This window comes from Cyrtonyx montezumae, unplaced genomic scaffold, assembly GCF_038088225.1.
Source record: "Cyrtonyx montezumae isolate F1298 unplaced genomic scaffold, pur_monq_1.0 scaffold_10, whole genome shotgun sequence".
In the NCBI taxonomy this organism is placed as follows: domain Eukaryota; kingdom Metazoa; phylum Chordata; class Aves; order Galliformes; family Odontophoridae; genus Cyrtonyx; species Cyrtonyx montezumae.
The window spans coordinates 31202282-31223273 of NW_027071826.1; the positions used below are offsets into that span (position 1 = coordinate 31202282).

The 20992-nt window shown below is 44.7% G+C and overlaps 1 protein-coding gene across 1 annotated transcript in view; it reads right to left on the reverse strand.

The window, feature by feature from the left end:
- SLC8A3 (solute carrier family 8 member A3) overlaps positions 1 to 20992 on the reverse strand; it is a 79847-nt gene that overhangs the window by 56208 nt on the left and 2647 nt on the right. The gene's annotated exons all lie outside the window — the stretch shown is intronic.

A 20992-nucleotide genomic window follows, 5' to 3' on the forward strand; every position in this document is an offset into this window, starting at 1 on the left:
CCCCATGCCACCACATACATGTGCTCTGCAAGCATAGGTAATGTACAAATTCCTCCGTGGGAGCCTTTTGCTTGGGTCCAGCAGAGCTGAACACCAGTCCCTGTGATCCAGAGATGTTCAAAGGAAGAATGTGAGATTAGGTTTTTCCGCCTGAGGGCTGGCACTCCACAGGATTTGTGGCTTCTTTCCTCCCTTCACAGAGCCCTTGCAAGTCCACACCATCACTCTTGCCCTGGAATTTATGGATGAGCACAGCACTGCTTACAAGCAGAAATCACTCACCAAGACACTGAAATTCCTCAGGAGCCGCGCTCCCTGCCCAGATCCCCACCATCAGCAGTACCTAGGTAAGCACCCCTTGTGTACACTCACCAACCTTCTCCCTGGACAAATGGCACATATAGTATAATGACACTGCAGTTTTCTTCATCTAAAAAGTGAGAGAAACCTTTCCTCCTTCCTAGTGCTTGAAAATGGAGGGAAGGGAAAACAGATAGAGGTAAGGGAAATAGCAAAAAAAGCCCTGGAAGCTTCAGTCCTGTTCTCTCCTCTTCAGGGCATCACGGTTCAACCTCACAAAACTGATACCTTGCCTTAGAGTTTCATCTACAAAAGAGGGTGTTAGATCAGTAAGAATATTAAAAGTGCACAGTTGCTCCTACAATGCAGACTGCAAGGCAGGCTCCCTCCTCGTGGCTGCACAGCCAGTGAAACCAATCAGACAATGCTGATTTGCACATGCACAACTTCTGGCTACCCATATCCCATACGCTTCCTCATAACCTGCTTCATACTCTGTTTCTTCTCCCTGCAGTCATCTCCTAGGGTGAGCAATGTACTAACGACCACCATAACCCACAAGCCCTTGTACAAACCATAGAGGGCTCCATCAGAATTCAGAAATGGCATCAGCACTGCCATTCCCCATCTACACAGAGCTAGCATCCCTATAAGCCGCCAGGAGGCACTACAGTGCTGAGATACTGTCATACAGAGCAAAAATGATCTTCCTGCCAAATGGAAGTTTAAAATCCAAAGTAAACCATGGTGAGACTGGCTACTCTGAACATTCTCCAAGGGAGGCTAACACCAAAGTCACAACCAAACTCCACCTTGACCACCTGTTATGGTTTTATGATTTTTGTTGTATTATTGATATTCCACATCATAACATCACATTGGAAGGCAGACCTTCAGCTTTCTAAACATCCTTTCAAATGCAACCTTTGTTTTTAAAAGGTGCTTTTCACTGGCTGCTTAACTCCTTATCTATGCCAGGATTTTCTGCTCTCTCCACTGTCTAGGGTGCATAAATGGTTCAAGATGAACTCGAGGCAAAGCCCTGCTCTTCTGCCTCCAGACCCAGGGGAGGTGACTACGTGAAGCAGCATCACAATGGGGTTGAGACACTCAAAGAACCCTGTCATTGCTTGGGATTTTTCATGCCAACAGAACTGATGATGAACATCAGTTACCCTAGAATTACTCTAACACAAGCCTAGAGTTCAGTAAAAATGCTACTATTTACCCCAAATCTCACACAGATAGACATATTCACATTTTCTGTTAACACAGAAACAGGTTTTCTGTATGTGCATAACCTGCTAGTAATTCCATAATGTCTCCAGATAAAATAGATCTAACGATCTGTACTGGGATTGCAAAAGCCAGCACCCATCCTATCTCAATGAATCACAGAATCATTAAGGTTGGAAAACACCACTAAAATCATCTAGCCCAACTGCTGATCCATGACCACCATGCCCACTAACCTACGTCTCTCAAAAGAGATGTGACAGCAGCTTCACCACAAGACAGCTGCACTTCCAGAGCAGGAGTGAACACATGGTATTTGGACAGAACACCAGCATACAGCATCCCCTTCTGATACCCGTTTAGCATCTGCTCTTGACCAGACAAGAGCAACTACCAAAAATCAATGGCTTTGATAGAGAAGAAAAAGTGATTCCCAATCCTTCTTTTCAATAAGTAAATGTATCTGAGCTTAAAGCTTACAAACCTTTGGAAGAAAAAATAAAAATAAAAAAACCTGGTTAATTCTCTCCTGTGTGCAAAGCTTTCCAGTTCACCTTTAAAAGAAAGAGATGGATGAATTACAGTCCAGCATCCCAAAAGCAAATCTCTGCTCCCCACACAGGAGGCAATAATTCAGCAAGGCTATGCTGCCATCAGTCATGCTTCTCATCTTCCCAGCGCACCTTTCCTGTCATTGCCTGGCAGGGGGAAATGGATGACAGATGCTCCCTGCTATGTCAGTTTTGGGGGTGGGGAGTGGAAAAGATAGAAAAGGGATGACCTTGCAAACACTACCAGTGAGATGCATGTGTCTTGCTAGGAGATGTTTGGTGGCCTCCTTAGTGACTGCCTGGCTTTTCTAATTAGATGCTTTCAGTGTTTGAGGGAGACATGTTTAGCTCCCCAGAGTGTGGTTAGCACTAGAACAACTCTGTAATTTGTTTTTCAGTCATCTTATTGGTGCTGGTGACTTTTTTTTTTTTGTCCTTTTGTTTCCCTCCATATGGAACAGGCTCAGTTTTCAAGTCAAAAGATCTCTTGTTTAATTTAACTACCACCTCTGCAAGCTCAGCCCAGGATCTGAGAATCAGACAAGGTGTTTTCTGCATTCCCCCATATTAAAGGTCCTGTAATTACACAGCGAAGTCTGGCACTACTACATAAACCAGAAGGCATCCCAGTGTATTTTCCTTTGACTTCTAGTGCCCTAGAAGTAAAATCTAGAAGATCATTCCTTCAATCTGAAAGCAAACATTCTTCAGTGCTTCTAACATACAAATAAATACGTTAGACCTGGAGGTATAATGCAGCACGTCATTTTAGTGAGGTACAGCTCAATGAACGTATTTGAAAAATCTACTTGGTCCCCAGAAGGAAAAGATGCTTAGTCCTTGAGTGGGCCATAACACTCAAGACACTCTATCTTGAGTATGAATTTTGGGGCCAGATCCAGGGCAAGTGACCCTCCATGATTATGTAGGGTTATACAGTGTAATGACTGCTGTATTACTGTCACTGTGCAAGGAACAGCAATGCAACTTTCCCTTGGTGCACAGCAAATCAGAGGCAGGTCAGGAAGAGGAATCCAGCTTGCCCACACTATATATGCTACTTCACTATGAACTGCAGCATGGTACAGGGACAAATCTTATTTCATCACGTGTCCAAAACTGGAAAAGAAGCACAACTCTACCAGTGCTGGTAGAAAAATCCCAATGGAAAGCATACACCAAAACCACAATATAAAACACAATCTAATACTAGCCCTAACTCAGTTCCAGCAAATGAAGACATAAAGGGGGGATTTCTGTTTTTGCCAGTGAAGGCGTATGTTGCCCTCGTATTTATTTACTCATCACAGCAAGACAGACCAGTGTCAGGATGAGCTAACCCTAAGCTGTTACCTGCACTAGGTCCCCGTTGGTTTTCACAGCCAATCACTTTCACAGATGCCAAATCTCAGAGGTGTTTACATGTGCCCCAGGACAAAGCCTCAGGCCCAGATGCTCCAGGTGGCATTTGCCAATTTCTTTAAGGACTTTAAGAATACTTCTGTTCCCCTTGTCTTCCAGATTCAGCATGAGGATGAGCATGTGCTGCAGACATCACATAAGGAAGCTGCAGCCCAGCAACACTGGGAAGCGTTCACCTTCCTGGGGACACTCCAGAAAGACCAGCTGTGTTAATTAGGAGTATGGAGTTAAGGTATGAGAAAACCCCATGTGAACACTCTCACTTTGAAGGAACATGACCTCAGTTCAGTTCAGCTTAATCTTCCTGCAAAGGCAATTAGGCTAGCATAAGGCATAAGGGAATGAGATCAGCCACACAAGGATTTAACAGACTTTAACTAATGTCTGCTGACAATCCCTTAGTCAATAAAAATACAACTGGCCCAGCCTGGTTTTGAGAGCAGCCTGTGCGTGCTCAGTGCATGACCACAAACCCACACACCAGCAGTACTGCCCTCTACCTTTGTTCCTTTTCAAGTTTTCCACAGCTTCCAGCACACCTTCATCGCAACAACAACAAAAATCATATTGTAACAATGACCATAAACTTCCCCCTGTTGTGGTGGCAGAAGCCAAAGCCATTATGAGCTTCCTGGAAAGCAGCACAGAGTTCAAGAACCATTTGGACAACACTCTAAGACATAGAGTTTGGATTTTGGGTAGTACTGTGAGGAGCCAGAAGTTAGACATGATGGTCCTCATGGGCCCCTTCCATTTCAGAATCTTTTATGACCCTATTATTTGGTTGCACTAAGAAAGGTACACAGTTCACAATGGCAATAGTAAACCAATAGAAATATGTTTATATGGAGCTAACTGAAAAATAAACCCTCTAAAAAGCATGACTTGATTTTGGTACAGAAAGAGATGATTAAATCTGTATTCTTAGCTTAGTGCTCTGGCATATGTACTACCTCAATAAAATAGAATGGCAACATCACAGAGAACACAATGATGGCAATTAATTTTGTTCCATGGTACAACAGAGCGTTTACCCACAGTTCTCTCTTCGTTTGTGGTATGGACACTACCAACATAACCACAACTTCTTATTTAAATAATACAAAGCCATATTATTTCTGTAAGCGCAACACCTCTCAGTAGAAGGAACTGCTTCAGATATTGCAGGCAGAACTTCAGAGTCATTCATGAGAAAAGAGTGTAGTACACTGCTGTTACACAACCTACTAGAATTTAAATATAACAGCACATAATAAGAGAGAAACACTGCAGGCATATTTAGGCCACCTAAGTTTTGCAGCTAGAATAGCTCTGAAGTTAAATACTTCATCCTTTAAAATGGAGTGCTAATGGACAGTGAATGGTACAACACACACTCACTGACTTGGAAAGGAACGTTTAGCCTAAAAAGTCTAGAAGTGGTGGCTTTCAGCCTGCCGTTTTGATGGCAGACTGCAGGCTGCTCCTAAGGGATTCATGAAAGGCTACTGCAAAAAAAAAAACAAAAAAAAACCCACCAAGATCATTACATGCCATAAAGCAAACTCAGTGAGGCTTTTTCAAAGGGGCTTATGTATCCCTCTAGAATATTCTGAAGGGGCCACAGACTGAGGAAGGCTGACAACCCCTGCACTGACAAGCTCCTTATTTTATTTTGCCTGGTTCATGTCAGTGTAACTCAAACAAGACAAAGGGAGTATCTCCTGATGAACATCAGTGGCTCAGTAAAAATTAAGAGAGAATTAGGCATAGGTCATGTGGCAGGATCGGGGTAATTAAATTGGTAGAAGTACAACAGACTGCAAAAATACAACAAGATGTTTCACATATGAAGCTCTGTGTGTAGAAGACGCTGAGAGTACATTTGATTATCAGATAAACAGTTTGTAATTGTGTAATTAAATATCACTTTATAACTATACACACTGCAGGCAAAATTAATGTTCTGCTTGGCATTATTGACTTCTAGGACTTAATCATGCAAATGGAGCATTCTCTTAACGAGATTTTTTAAAATAGTCTCTCATGGGCTTAAATGGGGAACACAAGAAAAGAAAGAAGGCTCTCCATCCCAGGGCTGGATTTAGTGCAAAAACATTATGTCTGCCCCAGGCAGCTCCAGCCAGTAATTTGTGGGGCTGAGGATCAACCCCAGAGGAAATCACAGCCTATTTCACTATTTCAGAAGGGCTCTCAACTACGGTAAGCATCCTGCTCCAGAAAGTCTGTGCAGGCATGGAGGAATTCTAACAGTCAAAAGGAATGAGAAGATCAGGAGTGGTTGGAACACATGGCATTCATGAACACCTACATCAAAAACTCAGTTGTATCTAAAGTCTCCATTTTGTGCCATTCCCATGGCTGAACACAGTTCAGCAACTGCCAGTGCAGAACAAAGCTAGGTTCCCTGCCCAGTACTAAAAACACCATCAAATGTCTGTCATGCTGATGCATACCAAGCATTAAAAGACCATTTAGCTGGGCCCAGTGACATCCCAATTTGCCACTAATGGCCCTGCGTAAGGCTGCAGCACACCGTGCTCTGCAAGGTTAATGAGGGATGGCAGGAGGGATCTTGGCCCTTCCCAGCATAACCTCCAGTTCAGGGGAGGGCAGAGGGTCTCCCCTGGCACCTGCCTTCCAGTCACTGTCCACTTAAAGACCATCTGTGCCTGAGCCTGTATCCACAACAACACGTTGAACACAGGGGGCTGTAAAAGAGACTGCCCTTTATAACCTCTTAATATTGCCATGGTGGAGGTGATGCTGACATTATGTATGGTACCCTCAGCTTTCCTTGTATTTGCATTGCTTGCCAATCCCGGCTCCTTTCTACAAAGGATTTTAAAGCACATGAAGCAAAGATGCAGTCGGCGGTGAAATCACAAGTGAATCAAGAAATGAAGGAGGGTCAGAGAAGAGAGGAGATAGAAGATAATAAGAGAAGTATACTTAAAAAAAAAAAAAAAAAAAGATGAATTTCTATCCAGCTTCTTTCAAGAGCATGGATGCTTGCTCTTATTCCCAACTGCACAAGCCTCTATTGTTTAATGAAGAATCAGTATTCAAACAGTAAGCACAGTCTGCCCCACCATACAATACCAAGTTGTTCTTTCTCCTCCCAGAGTACGTTTGATGAATTCAGTCAGTGCTGCTAACCTTAGGCTGGAGTGTGGGTGGCTGTCACCGAATGGCACAGCTCATGGGGACAGTGCCAAAAGCACTAATTTCCAGACTGATCTCTCTACGTAGGTCTGATAGCACGACAAGCAGCCGTGCCAATACCAGCGCCCAGAGCATCCCCTCTGAGATTTGCAGGCTGCAATTAGCAGGTGAATGTGCTGTCTTCTAGGGTTGATGAAAGCACCTCAGGTCCTATTGATTGCCAATCAATAGCCACTTCCCATCTCTCCCTTTCAGTTTCTGCAGTAGCAGTGTTAGTAATCAAATAAGAGTGGCAGGCTGATAAGATCCTGTCATCAGTGCACCAGCAAAATGGGATTCTAGATCTAATCTCTTATGTCACATTTCCAACCCTGATCATGGAGATTTAACCCCTCCAAAGACTGAAGCGCCAGACTTCAGAGGAAACCTCCTGATCTTCACCTAAGCAAAAAAATAATAATAATAAAACCACAGATTTTCTGCTTTTGCTGAAACCCAGGGGAAGTAGGGACAATTGCAGGAAAGGCCCCTAATTGCAGCTATTACCAGTTACCACACCTTCTCATTACTACTTCTTGTACTCTCAAGTTATTGGAAGAAACAAAAATATCATGCAGCTGAAGGTGCTTAAACGGTCTTTTTATTCCTTTTCTCACAAAGAAATACCACCCAAAAAATTGAAGTTCCCAAGAATAATTTCACATGCTCATCCTCTGGGCCTGTGAAATCTTCACACCCTCTCAGCTAGGAGAAAGAAAGCTCTTCCACCCAGTATAGGACTTAAATATTTTCAATGCTTGCTTGAACTCCTGTCTTGGCAGATCTTGGTTAAAATTGTCCCAGTTTCAAGGCTATTTACTGATGTGCCCTCGTGGCACATGGATGCCTGGGCAGGGGTGCTTTATATAAGCTGCCACGACTGCATGGCTACTGTTCTTCCATCCCATCACATCAAAATGACATCAAAATGTTCTGTGCTGGGTGAACACTGTCCTTGTCAACAGAACAGCAAATGCCAGCAGTGACATGGTTAATGCAATCGCTCCAAAGGCAGGAGCCTTTCTATCACACGTAACAGGCTTCAGCTCAGGCCCTCAGAGGACTACTCTATTTAAAATTGAATGTTAACAGAAAAAAGAAGAAATTCAACCAGACATTAGGGTTGAAAGACATCCAGGCTGGCTGTTGTGTTACTCTGCATGAAATACACAATATTTGAGATCTCAAAGAGATATCACTTTTGCCCTCCTTATCATTAGCATTAAAAAAAGAAGAAGAAAACCCATAAACTATTACTCTAATGTAATTCTGCTTTTTCCACCTTTTTCCTAATGGTATACGCTCCAGCACTGGCTGTTCTCTCCTGGGGAGCTCTGCTACATGCCTAATAACCAACAGCTGATACGCTTAGCATCTCGCCTGTTCCAGATGCAAAAAAGAAAAAATGGCACAAAAAAGATTTTGGATGGGAAATTCCAGCTCAGTACAGACACCATTCTCTCCAGGAGCAGGGCAGAAGGCAGGCAGCCCTGGAAGACCTTCCACGGCCCCCCCAGGAGGGCTGCAGATGCTTCTCTTTTCACAGGGACCCCAGGTCAGCAGTGCATACATACAGTGCTAATGCTGAGCATGTGCTACGCTGCTGACTCATGCCCAAGGGGACCAGCAGGTCTGGTGAGGGCATACAGAGCCCATCCTGGGGAAAACAGCCATCGAGGTAAAACCACCATGGGGGGAATCATTTATAGAAGGCTGTTAAGTAATCCATAGTTGAATATCAGCAATGCATAGGTGCCCACTATTGTGGTTTATCCACTGCATTGCTGATATCAATTTTCCTTATAGAGTTCACTGATTGATGGTTAATTACACGCTGCTGATAAGTCAATACACCACTTCAATCCTGATTTGGTTGGAGTTGCCTGAAGGGAGCAGTTTTCACACAGCACAGCTCCTGCCTGCAGAGCTGCTGGCAGCCAGCTGGCCCCTGGCCTGCACCCTGCAGCCACTGACAGCTCCCCAGACCCCACCTGGGCTCCCTGCACAAGGATATTTAGACTGGTCACATTTTTAAGGACACTAGCGCTCTCCAGATGGGCAGCACAAGCAGGGAAGACAGTGGCTCTACCACTCTCCTCCCTTGCCTTGGACACAACGTATGTAGTGTGTGTGACAGAGAGAGAACAGTGTGCCCAGTGGCTGCAAACACACTAGGACAGATAAATATTTCTGCAGTTGCTACAGGGTTAGGTACTATAAATGGCAGGGCTCCAGTAAGCCCCACAGCCCTGCAGCAGCCCTCCAGCAGCAGCTGACATTCAGCTCCCAGCGGTCTCCTCGGGGGAGACGGCCTCCAGCACGTTGCTGCAGCCCAGGCCAGTGGGGCATGGCATGACACGAGGCCCACCAACATCTCTGCTGACAGCCCCACCTGCACTGAGCTCCTTGTGACTGCTCCCCGATCACCCTTCTGGCAGTCACCACACATGTCATAAGAGCAACATGTGCCTCCTCACAGTCCAGGCACTGCATCCAATGCTGTTAGCCCCAAGGCTGTCTGCTCTTCAACTGTTTCTAAAGATAACCACATCAATCCTGCACTGCAACTAAAGAAACATGGCCAGCACATCAAGGGAGATGGTCTGCCCCTTCGCTCTGCATTGGCAAGGCACATCTGGAGAACTGCATTCAGATGCAGAGTCCTCATCACAGGAGAGTCACAGATCTGTTGAAGTGCATCCAGAAGGGGGCCACAAATGATCCAAAGGATGGAACATCTCTCCTACGAGGGCAGGCTGAGAGAGCTAGGGCTCTTCAGCCTGGAGAAGAAAAGGCTCCAGGGGCATCTGAGGGAGGCCTTTCAGTATCTAAAAGGGGCTTTAAAAAAGAAGGGGACAGACTCTTTAGAAGGTCTGATGTGATAGGATATGGGGAAATAGTTTCTAACTAAAAGAGGGGAGATTTAGACTGGATAAGGAAGACTTCTACAGAAAGGGTGATGATGCACCTGCACAGATTACCCAGAGAGGTGATGGGTGCCCCATCTCTGCAGACACTGAAGGTCAGGCTGGAGGGGCTGTGAGCACCTGATGTAGCTGTGGGTGTCCCTGTTCATTGCAGGGGAGTTGGGCTAGATGGCCTTTAAGGGTTCCTTCCAACTCAAATGATTCTATGATTCTAAGTAAGTTAAGCATGAGCCAGACAGTAAAAGAGAGTTCCCTAAGAATAGAAAACCAAAGTGTTATCTCACAATGATTTCCTTGTACAAATGCAGATGAGCAGTGAGTTACTCCAGAGCTGTAGTAAAAACATAACCCCTAACAGCCAGAGAAGGGCCTGCCACAACTGCCTGCCTACCTCCCAACTCTGTTCTAAACAAAGATACAGTGCTTGAGAGCCATCAGGGGCTACATAATGGTTCATTTTTTTTTTTCATGCTATATCTCACTTTGCAGCAACCTTCAGAGCTAGGGACCATCATTACAGGTATCTGGATGCCAAGAGGGGAGGAGAAGATATGCACTGGCAGGAAAACTGCTTCTTTTCTTCACTCTGCACTATGCTAAGTTAAAGGCAGTGATGCCTGAAAAAGAGCAGATGGCTTCCCAGTGTGATCTGAAGTGTTCATAAGGAATAGGCAGTGGGAGAAAGTAGGCTCCAAATTGCTACAGTTTTGGGGGGGTCTGACAGAAAAAGTAGCAGGGAAAAGAAGGAAACAAAACAGCCCCTCCTTTTCTTGGCTCACCTCAACAAGGCTGGAAGTTTTTTCTCCTAACAGTTACTGGCATGGGAGATCAGAGATCAATCTGAATCCATTTCCAAGACATCTCCACTGAGTGAGAATACATTTATCTTCACCATTCCAACCACCTTACTCCCCCGTCTGCCCTTCCTCAGGGTATTCAGCTATCTACACCTAAGCTCCTCAGACCCTGAACATATCCCCACAACAGCCCTGCTAGCCAATGAATCCCTGTGTAATTAATCCCAAGGAGAGAAGAACTCCAATTAAATAGTCCTCTGCTCCGTATTTGGTGATACACCCCTGAAACACCAGGCAAGGACGTACAGCGGGATTTGGATCAGCTGCCTTCAAGGTCAGCAACATTCTCCTTCCTCAAACAGGAGCAAATATCACTTGCTTCCATCATCATTTCCTAACGGTGCCTTCCCAACCCTCTTCACTGCTTTCATCTCATATTCCAGAGGCATCCAGCTTACTCACAGCTCCAGTTATTTGAAGGCAAAATAACGCTTTGGGATTGACAGCATCGACAGCAAATACAACCTCACGGCAGGTAGATGGGATTAATTAATCGCGTGAGTGGGCAAATCTGGGAGAGCCATCTGGAGCAGCTGAACCACAGAGGGTTGGAGCAATACAGCCTTGCCAGAAGACCTCATACAATACATCCACCAGACCTGAACAGACTAGTGGTATCTCTTGATCATGAGGCAGCTGCTGCTGTTTCCCAGAGGATTCTCCAACACAAAATTCCAGCACTTTATTTCTTTAGGCTACACAAAGTCACTCTGAGGCCACTTCTCTCTAGTTTTCTGGAGATTGATTTAAGCTAGTGTGAGTAAATTGAAATTGCAGTATTCCATGGAAATCCCTTCCATGTTTGTCATGTTTGGTGTTCCTCAATTCCAGCCTTAAACTATCTCAAACGCTGGAGGGGACTGGGTGAGTCCATAATTAGGCATAATAATTACTCCTTTCACCCAAAGCATACCAACCCCTATCAAAATTCACAAGCTGGGGCAGGAAGATAGGACACCTTGCCTGTTCTGCCACTGAATCCCTTTAGCATACTTGCTATTTCAGACTATTACTGCCCAACAAAAGGAAAAAGAAAAGGTTAAGGGAAACTTCCCATCTGTCAGATTCCCTGGCAAATTTCAGAGAGCAAACTGGTCAGAGCAGACAGCAAGGCAGAGGACAGCAGACCCAGCTGGAGGGTAGAAGGAGGCTGTGGGGTGGCAGAGCAGACGTGCTGCTAACAGGTTTATTCCACTGGCAGGGATTCCCTTCCGTGGCAGGCGGGTGAGCTCTGCAGACCAGCGAGCTCAATCTGCGCTAAGCAGATTAGTTCCTTACCGGTGAAAGGTTCTGGGCAGCAGCAGAGAGTTGCTCACCATGTGATACGAGGGGGCTGTCATTACGTTTCATAGATATGATATAATTATATGTTCCCTGGAGGGTACTTCTAATTGAATTATAGGGTGTCTCACAAGTATTCTGGGCAGTGGTTTGAGGAAGCTCTCACCGCCCAGAACAAGATAGAGATACCCTTTAATTCCATTAGATGCACCCTCCAGGGAGTGGGCTGCTATACTATGCAGCAATTCCCTTAAAAATCATATCCCTCCCCAAACAAAATTGGAAGGGAGGTGTCTTTAGTGAAGTTTTGTTGTTGCTGTGTATTTTTCCTTAAGACTTTTCTGCAGAACTGCCACTCCATCAAACTCCCCAGCCTGCATCCCAAGGGAGAAATACCCCATTGAGAGCAGTCATGGCCCATTTCTAGGGGGTAATGGCCCTTTCTGGGTCAATTCCCAGCACAGTGCTCAGCAGATACAGTACCACACAAGGCATCACATTCAAGATTAGGTGTATGAGGGAGATTTCAACCTCCTTAAGAAAGCTGAGAACCCACCCCCCTGAGGAGTCCTCAAAAACAGCAGGGACTACCAGACACACAACCTACTTGTCTGTTGTCCAACACCACAGAGCTGCAAGCAGCTGCCACAGTGATGCAGAGGGAGCAATGCAGCCCCAGAGCAGGGTCACACCCAGCCTCTCCTCTGGGTGCTGTGCATCAGGGAAACTGCTGCTCTCCTGCTCCAAGACCTCTGCCTACAACTTACTGACAGCCAGCGGAGATGTCACATCTGCTATGCCTTTTTCTGCTGCTCTGTACCATACAAAAGATGGGATAATCAGGCCCCTGAGCCTATTATTTTTTCTATCACCTCAAGGGAAAGCCAGCACCAGCTGCCCACCACAAAACGGAATGACCTACTGAAGCTGTCATCAGCTTTGACTCCTACAGACTGCTCGCTCCTGTGTCTAGCACCGCTCCACTTGTCAGGACGCAAAAAGAGCAAGGAAGACAGTTATGCCAAGGACTTGCTAATTATAGAAAATGAAGACGTTCCTGCAGGAAAGGTACCAGAGCCAGTGCTGAGATAAGGCATGCAGCTGCTGACACTTGCCTGCTGCTCAGCACCATGGCAGAGTCTGACACGCTGCACCGTCCTGCGTGCAGCCCTGCTCTGCAGCACACAGCCCATCCAGCCCCAGGAGCCTGGCTGCCAGGCAGGCAGTTATTGCTCATATGTAGTCCATTTGCTACAGATCTGCATTATTCATAGCTCTGCCCACCTCCAGTGGTGTCAGCTAACAGGGTCCCATCTGTGAAAAGCTGCCAAGTCACACATTTTCCCTTCACAACCCCACTTCAGAAAGAAAAAAGTACTATTTGCGTTATCAAAACTAACCATAATCAAACCCCAAAATACTTCAGACTTTTAAAGAAGTACTCCTGATATCTGAGAAGCAGACAGCAGGGTGCTTATTTACTCCTGCAGAGTCACTGCATTGTTCCTGGCATATTCTTCCTCACCAGCACCGTAGCACAGTTATCTTTATTAAGGGAGGAAGAGGTAGAAGCATGAAGCCAACATGATCAAGCAGATGAGGTAAAGAAGAGACTAATTCAGGAGGGAAGACAGGTAGAGCAAAGATAACAGGAGCAGAATTTCTGCATTAAATATTGATGGTTTCATCACATTAGGATAAAAGCTGAGCAGCATGGTGCTCAGGTGGTGGTACTTATGAGGGTACAACCTGGTTGGCTTGCTCATCTGATGGGAAGAAACACAGAGGCACAAAAGGTAATTCTTAGCACATTTCACTTTAACAACACGCCTTTACATGGAGCACAAAAGAGGTAAAGTAGCAGGCAGTCCACTTGGACATGCTCAACACACCAGAGCTGCAAAGGCAGCCACTTCTGGAAGCTCTGTTTGGTGAGATGAACAATAAAAAGACAGAAAAAAAACACCAAACTATGAGAGCTGGAGGAAATTTTCCACAGCCTAACAGAGAAACCAGGAGATCAGAGCCACAGCTCTTACTTGCATGCAGCACCAAGCCCCAGGCTCCTTGAATAACCAGAAGAGCTCAACACCACCACTTGGGAGGAGGAGCTGGCAAGGGGAAAGGATGGCCATTGCTCCCAGTTAGCTGGTGTGCATCTACTCCTGAGAGCAGCATAGCCCACTCAAAAGGCCCAATACTGGGAGCACCAGTGCCTGCTCAGCACCAGGGCTGGCTCCAGGTGAAAAGCTAGCAGCACTAAGTGCTGGCATCCAGGCATGGGCCTGAGGGGCCTCATCTGTCAGCGGTCCATCTGCCAGGACAGCTGTAAGCACGTACCAGTCCAGATTCCTCCCAGCTCTAAATCTGCTGTTTTCACTGAAGCCAAACAGAGGGTGAACTTGGTTCACAGTGCTTACAACAGCTAGAGTAGCAAGTTCTTTTATCATCATAGTTTATCCTGACATGAGGTAAATAAGAAACAAGCCACACTGCTAGCAACAGACAAGTCCCTTCTTACTTGAAAGAGCTACCCCTCTTTCACCAAGGTCAGCTGCTTCTATTTAGCCACAACAGAAAAGTGCTTGAGGACCTCTTGCCAAGGATACTTTAGATTCTGCCTGTCTCCTTATCTCCTTTAGAAAACCATAAGCCCATATTTTACTTGGAAACTTTGCTTGCACTCTGATCTGTTAGAAGCTAAAAATGCATTGAAGTGATGCTGTAATTACTGCTCCCACTGCAGACTTAAAACAAAACAAATGAAAAGAAGCCCACTTATACCTGTACTGAGTGACATAAAGTCTGCCTAGCCTTGCCCCAGCATCTGCTCTCAAAGCCCTGTGGCAGCACTTTTCAAACCACAGCTTCTCCTCCTTTTAGTAAGCGGGAAACAAATGTGATCTGTGCTCTGCAACCCCGTACATGAAAAGCACATCTACTGGCCACTCATCCAAAGGTGCTTTATGCAGTACTGCATGACTCAGGAGGAGGCTAAACTCGCTCAACACACAGTAAGCTTGTTTTTATCTTGGATCAGTTCTGGTCAGATTGTTTTTAAATCCAGAATTTGGCTGTTTGGCAAAATGAATTTCCCTGTGTTTGCTCTGAACTCAGAGTGTTGCTACCTTCCCTGATATCTCCCAGAGCTGCCCCTCTGAGGGCCTTCTATTGTATGAACCCATCAGGTTCTCAGGGACTTCTCTGCTAGACCAGAGCTTACACTAACTCTGAAAAGCCACTCTCTAGTGCATGCTTCTCTTTTGAGCTGGGTTGAACTGGGGTCCCAGGCCCCCTTGTTTAATGCTATTACATTAATTCATATAAATGGCTCCTTTGATAGGCAAAAAGTCACAGTGCCTGAGACATGTAATCTGTCCTTCTTCATGTATAGATGGATTGCTTGTCCACTTGACACCTGCCAACAAGGCTATCTGGGAAGGTAAAGGTCAGCTCGGGTCTTGTCTTCTTCCCAGGATGGTGTCACTGTCTCACATTTCTGCAGAATGACTTCACGAACACTCCAGGAACAGTCCCTGTCACCTTACACTAATCCCTGCAGGTCACACCTCCTAAACCTCATGGCAGGACTAAGGCAGACACTCAGAGCAGGCATCTGTGTAAATGACTTAAGTTAAATCAGAATCTGCTACTGTTAAAAACTCTAACATGAAAATTTCACTGGAAAGGCTGTTATATTTCTTTCTTCACCTCTGGCAACATAATGGGAGAAAGCCATTGGAGTGGTTTGGGGTTTATTTGATTGTTTGGGGTTTGTTTTTTTTAACAGGGACCATATGCAAAACCGACAGTATCACTTTCCAAATCAGGGTCTACAAGAAACATTTTCTGTAGCAAGTAAGAGTTCAGATGGACAGGTGAGATAATCACCACAGGGAAACAGAATTGCCTTTCTCTTTCCCCTTCAGGAAGTAATTAAATGAGGCCAGGGAACAACGCTGGAGTTTCTCTGACTATTCCTTGAAAGGCCATTATCTCCTCTCAAAGACAGCTCCTACTGCTCTTCCTTAATCTGGATTAAAATAGGAATCAAGAAGTTCCAATTTACATGAAAGTGGATTAGGAGAAAACCAGAAGGAGCTCATCCTCTAATGAAAACAGATTGAAGAAGAGTTTGGAGAACTCATTAGAAGTTAAATCTCAAGTGAGTTGAAATGGGAAGGAACAGCATCCTGGGAGAAGGAAACCATCAGATTCATACAGCAAATCTTCGCTGCCTAGATTCCCACTGCTTAGTCTAAATTTGTTGAGAGCTGTTCTACTTCAAGTCCAGAACATTAGGATCTGTGCAGAGTACATGAGAGCTGCTGGATAACAGTTCAGACTAGATTATCACAGTAATTTCATCATGACCTTGGTCATTAATTTGTGTCACTACAGCTGACACAGATAAACCAGTGACTCCAGATTCACATATACCTCCATATATGACCAAAATTCAATTTAGGAAAATGAGCACCCAAAATTGCAGTTAGTGTTGACAGCCAGGGGGGAAGAGGGTCTGTTTTCAGTGACATGAAATTACAAGCTTAGTATACACAGGCCCTCCTCTGCATAGAGCATAGGCCAGCAGTTCAGGGAATCAGTTTTATTCCTGACTTTTCATCATAGTCCAGAGGGAAGAAAAGTGACTCTCTCTGCATTGCTCCCCCAACTACAAAATGGGAATAACAACCCTTGATCTCCTTTGCAAAGTGCCTTTAGATCTACTGAGGAAGCACCATGCAAAAGAGCTAAATGTTGTTCATAGCATTCCCCTCAAAATGCCACAACCATGACTGCGTAGGTGATCAGATTAGCAAATTAAGTTGACAGTTTCTTCAAGCACCAAGTGGTAAAAAAAAAAAAAAAGATAATTAATTGCACCCAACCTCAGTATGACATCCTCTACACAGGAAACTGCCATTCACTTTTCTCTACTATTATCTCCACCAGATCCACAGGGGGAAGCTAACATCCCACCACATCAGGGCTACAAGTAAGAGGTGGCAACCTAGGTAGCCCCGAGCCCAAGAATGGCTGGACAGGAAAGGGAAAGGAGGCAAAGGAACAACTACTGACCTTCCCACCAAACACGGTGGCACAGCATGAAGGCAGCAGCAGCACTTGGTGGCTGCCTGGGGCAGTTGTTAGCCACCAGCCCTGGGACACAGTACTGACCTGAAACAGGACCACATCCAGCACAGCTCTGGCCCTCACATGCATACACACAAACACATCCCATGAATGTCCCTGCTAGCAAAAGCCTCCAAACAGGAGGAAATGCTTGTGGTTTTTCATTGCCTTGTGCTTTGGAGGACCACCAAAGCTGAGAATGTACTCAGAGGCAGCCCAAGGCTTTCTCTAGAAGCAAACAGACAAGGAAAGGCAATGTATAACATACAGCTTCATCTCCAAATCATAAAGGCCAAAATCAAACAAGATTTCACTAGCTATCAGGATGTCTTAAACACATTCATCTCTAGCACTATCTGCCTTTCATTACTATGAGATCTGACTAACACAACATAGGTAAATGACTGTACCAAAGAGCAGCCATGCTGACTTTGCAAATTGACTTCACAAGACATTTAATACCAGTTTAACACTACAGTACCTCCTGCACTACTCCTTGAGCCACAGGCAACACTCAGAACAATGAACTCAGAGCAGACAGCTATGCTTCCATTAGACAGCAAGTCCTACAAATATATAAGCAACCAATAATATGGGCAAGCAACAAAGTAATCTCTCAGTCTAAACCTTAGCAGCAGCAAATGACATGGACACAGCATAACTTTGCCTTCCAGGTGGTGTATTAATTAGTTCCTGGTAACTTGTGCGTTTCCTGAAAATTACTAAAGCAAGACAGACAATTTTTCACACGAATTTAAACAGTTTTAAACAGAGGAACCAATTCAAAGTAATGTAACTTAATTTTAATTTTCTTTCCTTACTTGCTCGGAGATCCCTTTATTATGCAGAAAGAAAATCCTTTAAAATCCAATTCACTTTTTGCTGCTGGCTCTTAATCTCTTAATGATTTCTGTATTGCTCGGACATGATAAAGCAGCATGGTCTATCACCTTTCCACATTTTCACACATCCAAGAACCAAACTTATTTCTGCAAAATATTATTTGATAGAAAAATGTTTGGTCCTCAAAAAAAAACCCCTAAGTTTTGGACTTGCTTCCTCAAGAGCCTCCTTTTAGTCAACAAGAGATCTAAGAGCCTCCTCTAGCTGTTTAGGTCATGTCTGAGTCTCAATGCAACAGGAGTTCAGAAACCACAAGTGTTATGTAAAAGCAGCAGAATCAAGTATTCTAAATTCAACCAATTCTCTTCTTTACCAGAAGACAGAATTCAATATCATGCGGTTTGATTTATAGTTATCCAACACCCATACACATTCATACACACACACTGCATATTTCAGTAGTGATGCCATTGTTCTGAGTCTCCTCATCTCAGCCCACATTCTCTGTGCTCCCACCCAAATGTAAGTAAGGAAACTTTGACCTTGTTAGTTTAGAAAGAATCACAGAGGCAGAAAGCAAGAGCCGGCGGCAGGATCCAATTCCCTCTTATCTGTAATTCATACAACTACTCAGCTTTTTTCAGTCCCACATACTTCAGGGAAAGCCTCTTAAGAACAAGTCCAATAACAGTTAACTTCACCTGATAAATTTAAGGGAAGACATCATCTCCATTTTGTTTTAAAGGAGAGCGCTCACTGTAACCACCACTGGCCCTGGGGATTTACTAAGTGGTGGTCCTCCAAAATTTTGATCACAAAGATGCCATGTAATCCAGTGTCCCTCAGATTAATTTAGGCATTGCTACAGTTAAGGAGGCTAACCTAAAATCTACTTACAGATCACATATAGACTGCTACAGCAGAATGCAATCTAAAGGGTTCTTACTTCCCAGCAGAGAATGAGCTAAGTGTAAACTACAGCTTTTGCCCTCTTATAACATACACTAACGAGCATTTCTTTGTGGCAGTAACATACGTGCATAGTCACAGTAAAACTCAACACTGCATTACATGTCTGCATGAGGCTGCCAATTCACATGCTTCCTTCTTGAGCCAAAAAGCTTTTAAAAGTGACTTCCATGAGGAAAAGGACAAGCTTAAAGTTTCACCTTTCCTAAGTAACAGTCTGACCAGCAGGCTGAAGTGGGAAGCAAGTAACTTTCACGGCCTTCTAGCACCTTGCCCTTAGCACCGCATACTGAACACTGTTTCCCTGCTTTTTCTTCTCTTCTACTCAGGGTTTTGTGGACCCCGCTGTTCCCCCTTCAGCACACAGGGACACCTCACAGTAAATTCCCCTCAGTGGGGAGACATTTAAGAGGCAGGCTCTAAAGCTTCCAGCCAGGCAGAACTCCAGCTGTTTGGTGACCCAGTGTCTTCATACAGCCTCATATTACATAATACAGTCACCAGTCACTTGAACATGGCTCTCTGGACCTGCAAAATTGGCCCAAACACCCCATTCACCTGTCCTCCTAACCTAGGGATGACCCAAACTAGATAGCATTTGCTGGAATAGTATTGCAGCTGCTTACATATGGGCAAAGAACTGGCAACATACAGCACCTGACTTGCTTTCAATGAACTTAAGACCAAGAGATGATTTCAAAAACTGCCCTCTCACGTTTCTAGTCCAAAACTCCACTCCCAGAAGACCTAGAGAGTTAAAATGAAACCTAGGCATGAATAAAGGCAGCTTGCTGGTCTACGTGGTTAGGCTGCTGTAATGGCAAAGGGACCAGCACAAACGAGGAGATCTTAGAAAAAGAAGGAACAGTTACCCACCTCTGAGGATCTAGGTTTGCAGAAAAGAACTCCAAGAGAAGCAATCTCCAACAAGAGATCTTTCCTCTGTGGCAGTCAGACCTTAAATGAGATCTATGATGGGTGGAGCCTGGCTCTACTTCCTTCGGTTGCACAGGTAAATTGCCTTCACCTGTGCTTCCAGGGCTGACCTAGTCTTTTCTCCAAGTGTTCAATCAGTGATCCAGACTATGACTCAGCAGTTTCCATACAGCTGTTAAGATCCATCACTTATTTATTAGTTTGACTCAATCAGTTATACTAATTTTAACTTCAAAATAAACTTTCCATTAGCCCTACAGCCCTATGCCACAAGGCACAGCGGGGCTCCCCTGTGGATTGGAAACTGTTTCCAGCAGCCTTCTGACACAGAAATTAAAGACACAATGTGTTAGGCAAGGATGTAGTTTTGACCATACAAATGTCCAATCTGTTCTGTGGCATCTTCCCTGGGCCACAAATTAAGCATCTAGAACACATCTGTTTTCTGGACTGCCTTCCTCATTGTTAGTCTGTTCTACAGGGATGTACATGGTCCTGCTGAACATAATTTGTTTTAATGCAAGGGAGCAACTATGTGGGTATTCTCAGACTTTTCTAAGACAAACAGAAGTCTCCCACCAGCAGGAAGGTAAAGGGAACACTGATGGCTCATGGACCTATTCTCCAGTACCCCAAACTTACTAGACTCTGATGGATCTTAAAGCCTTTTTTCTTCAAGGTCTGGGTGAAGCATGATAATGCATACTACATTTTAGGTATCTCACAGAAGACTGCATCCACACAGTTGACATTCTTCCTTGCTTTCTCTGGAGAAATTAGCTTGAGGGACAATTTAGGAGACTAACCTATCTGGCCAATCACTGTGAAAAGGGCAGATGAGGACAGCTGATCCTTCCTTCCCCTTCTCTGTTGTGGTTGAATCCAGACAACCAGGAACTTCTGTTCTTTAAAAGGGAAGAACATGCTTACAATAAAGCATGAGAACCATGTACATTAGCTGGATTAAGTGGTTTAGTGGGCTAAGGCAGAAGGTGCTGCAGAATTAGGGCATCCCTACTCCATGGCATTTAATACATTAACACCCTTTCAGATTCTGTATTAGGAGACTTGGTACAAAGATTCCCTTTCTCTGATGCCAGTTGCATCTGTACAATTCTTCCTTTGATGGCTCAAGTGATTAGGTGTTAACAAGAGGAACCTAGGCACTCAACACTAGGGAGTTTTAGCACCAGGTTCACACCCCCTCCTTCTCCCTGCTCAGCTAAGGGATTTTTCTCATTCCCCACTAATGTTAACAGCAGGTACTTAAAGCAATTAGACATTATCGCCTCTCTGGTCTTTATTACTTCCTAGCTTCGTATCAGCTACT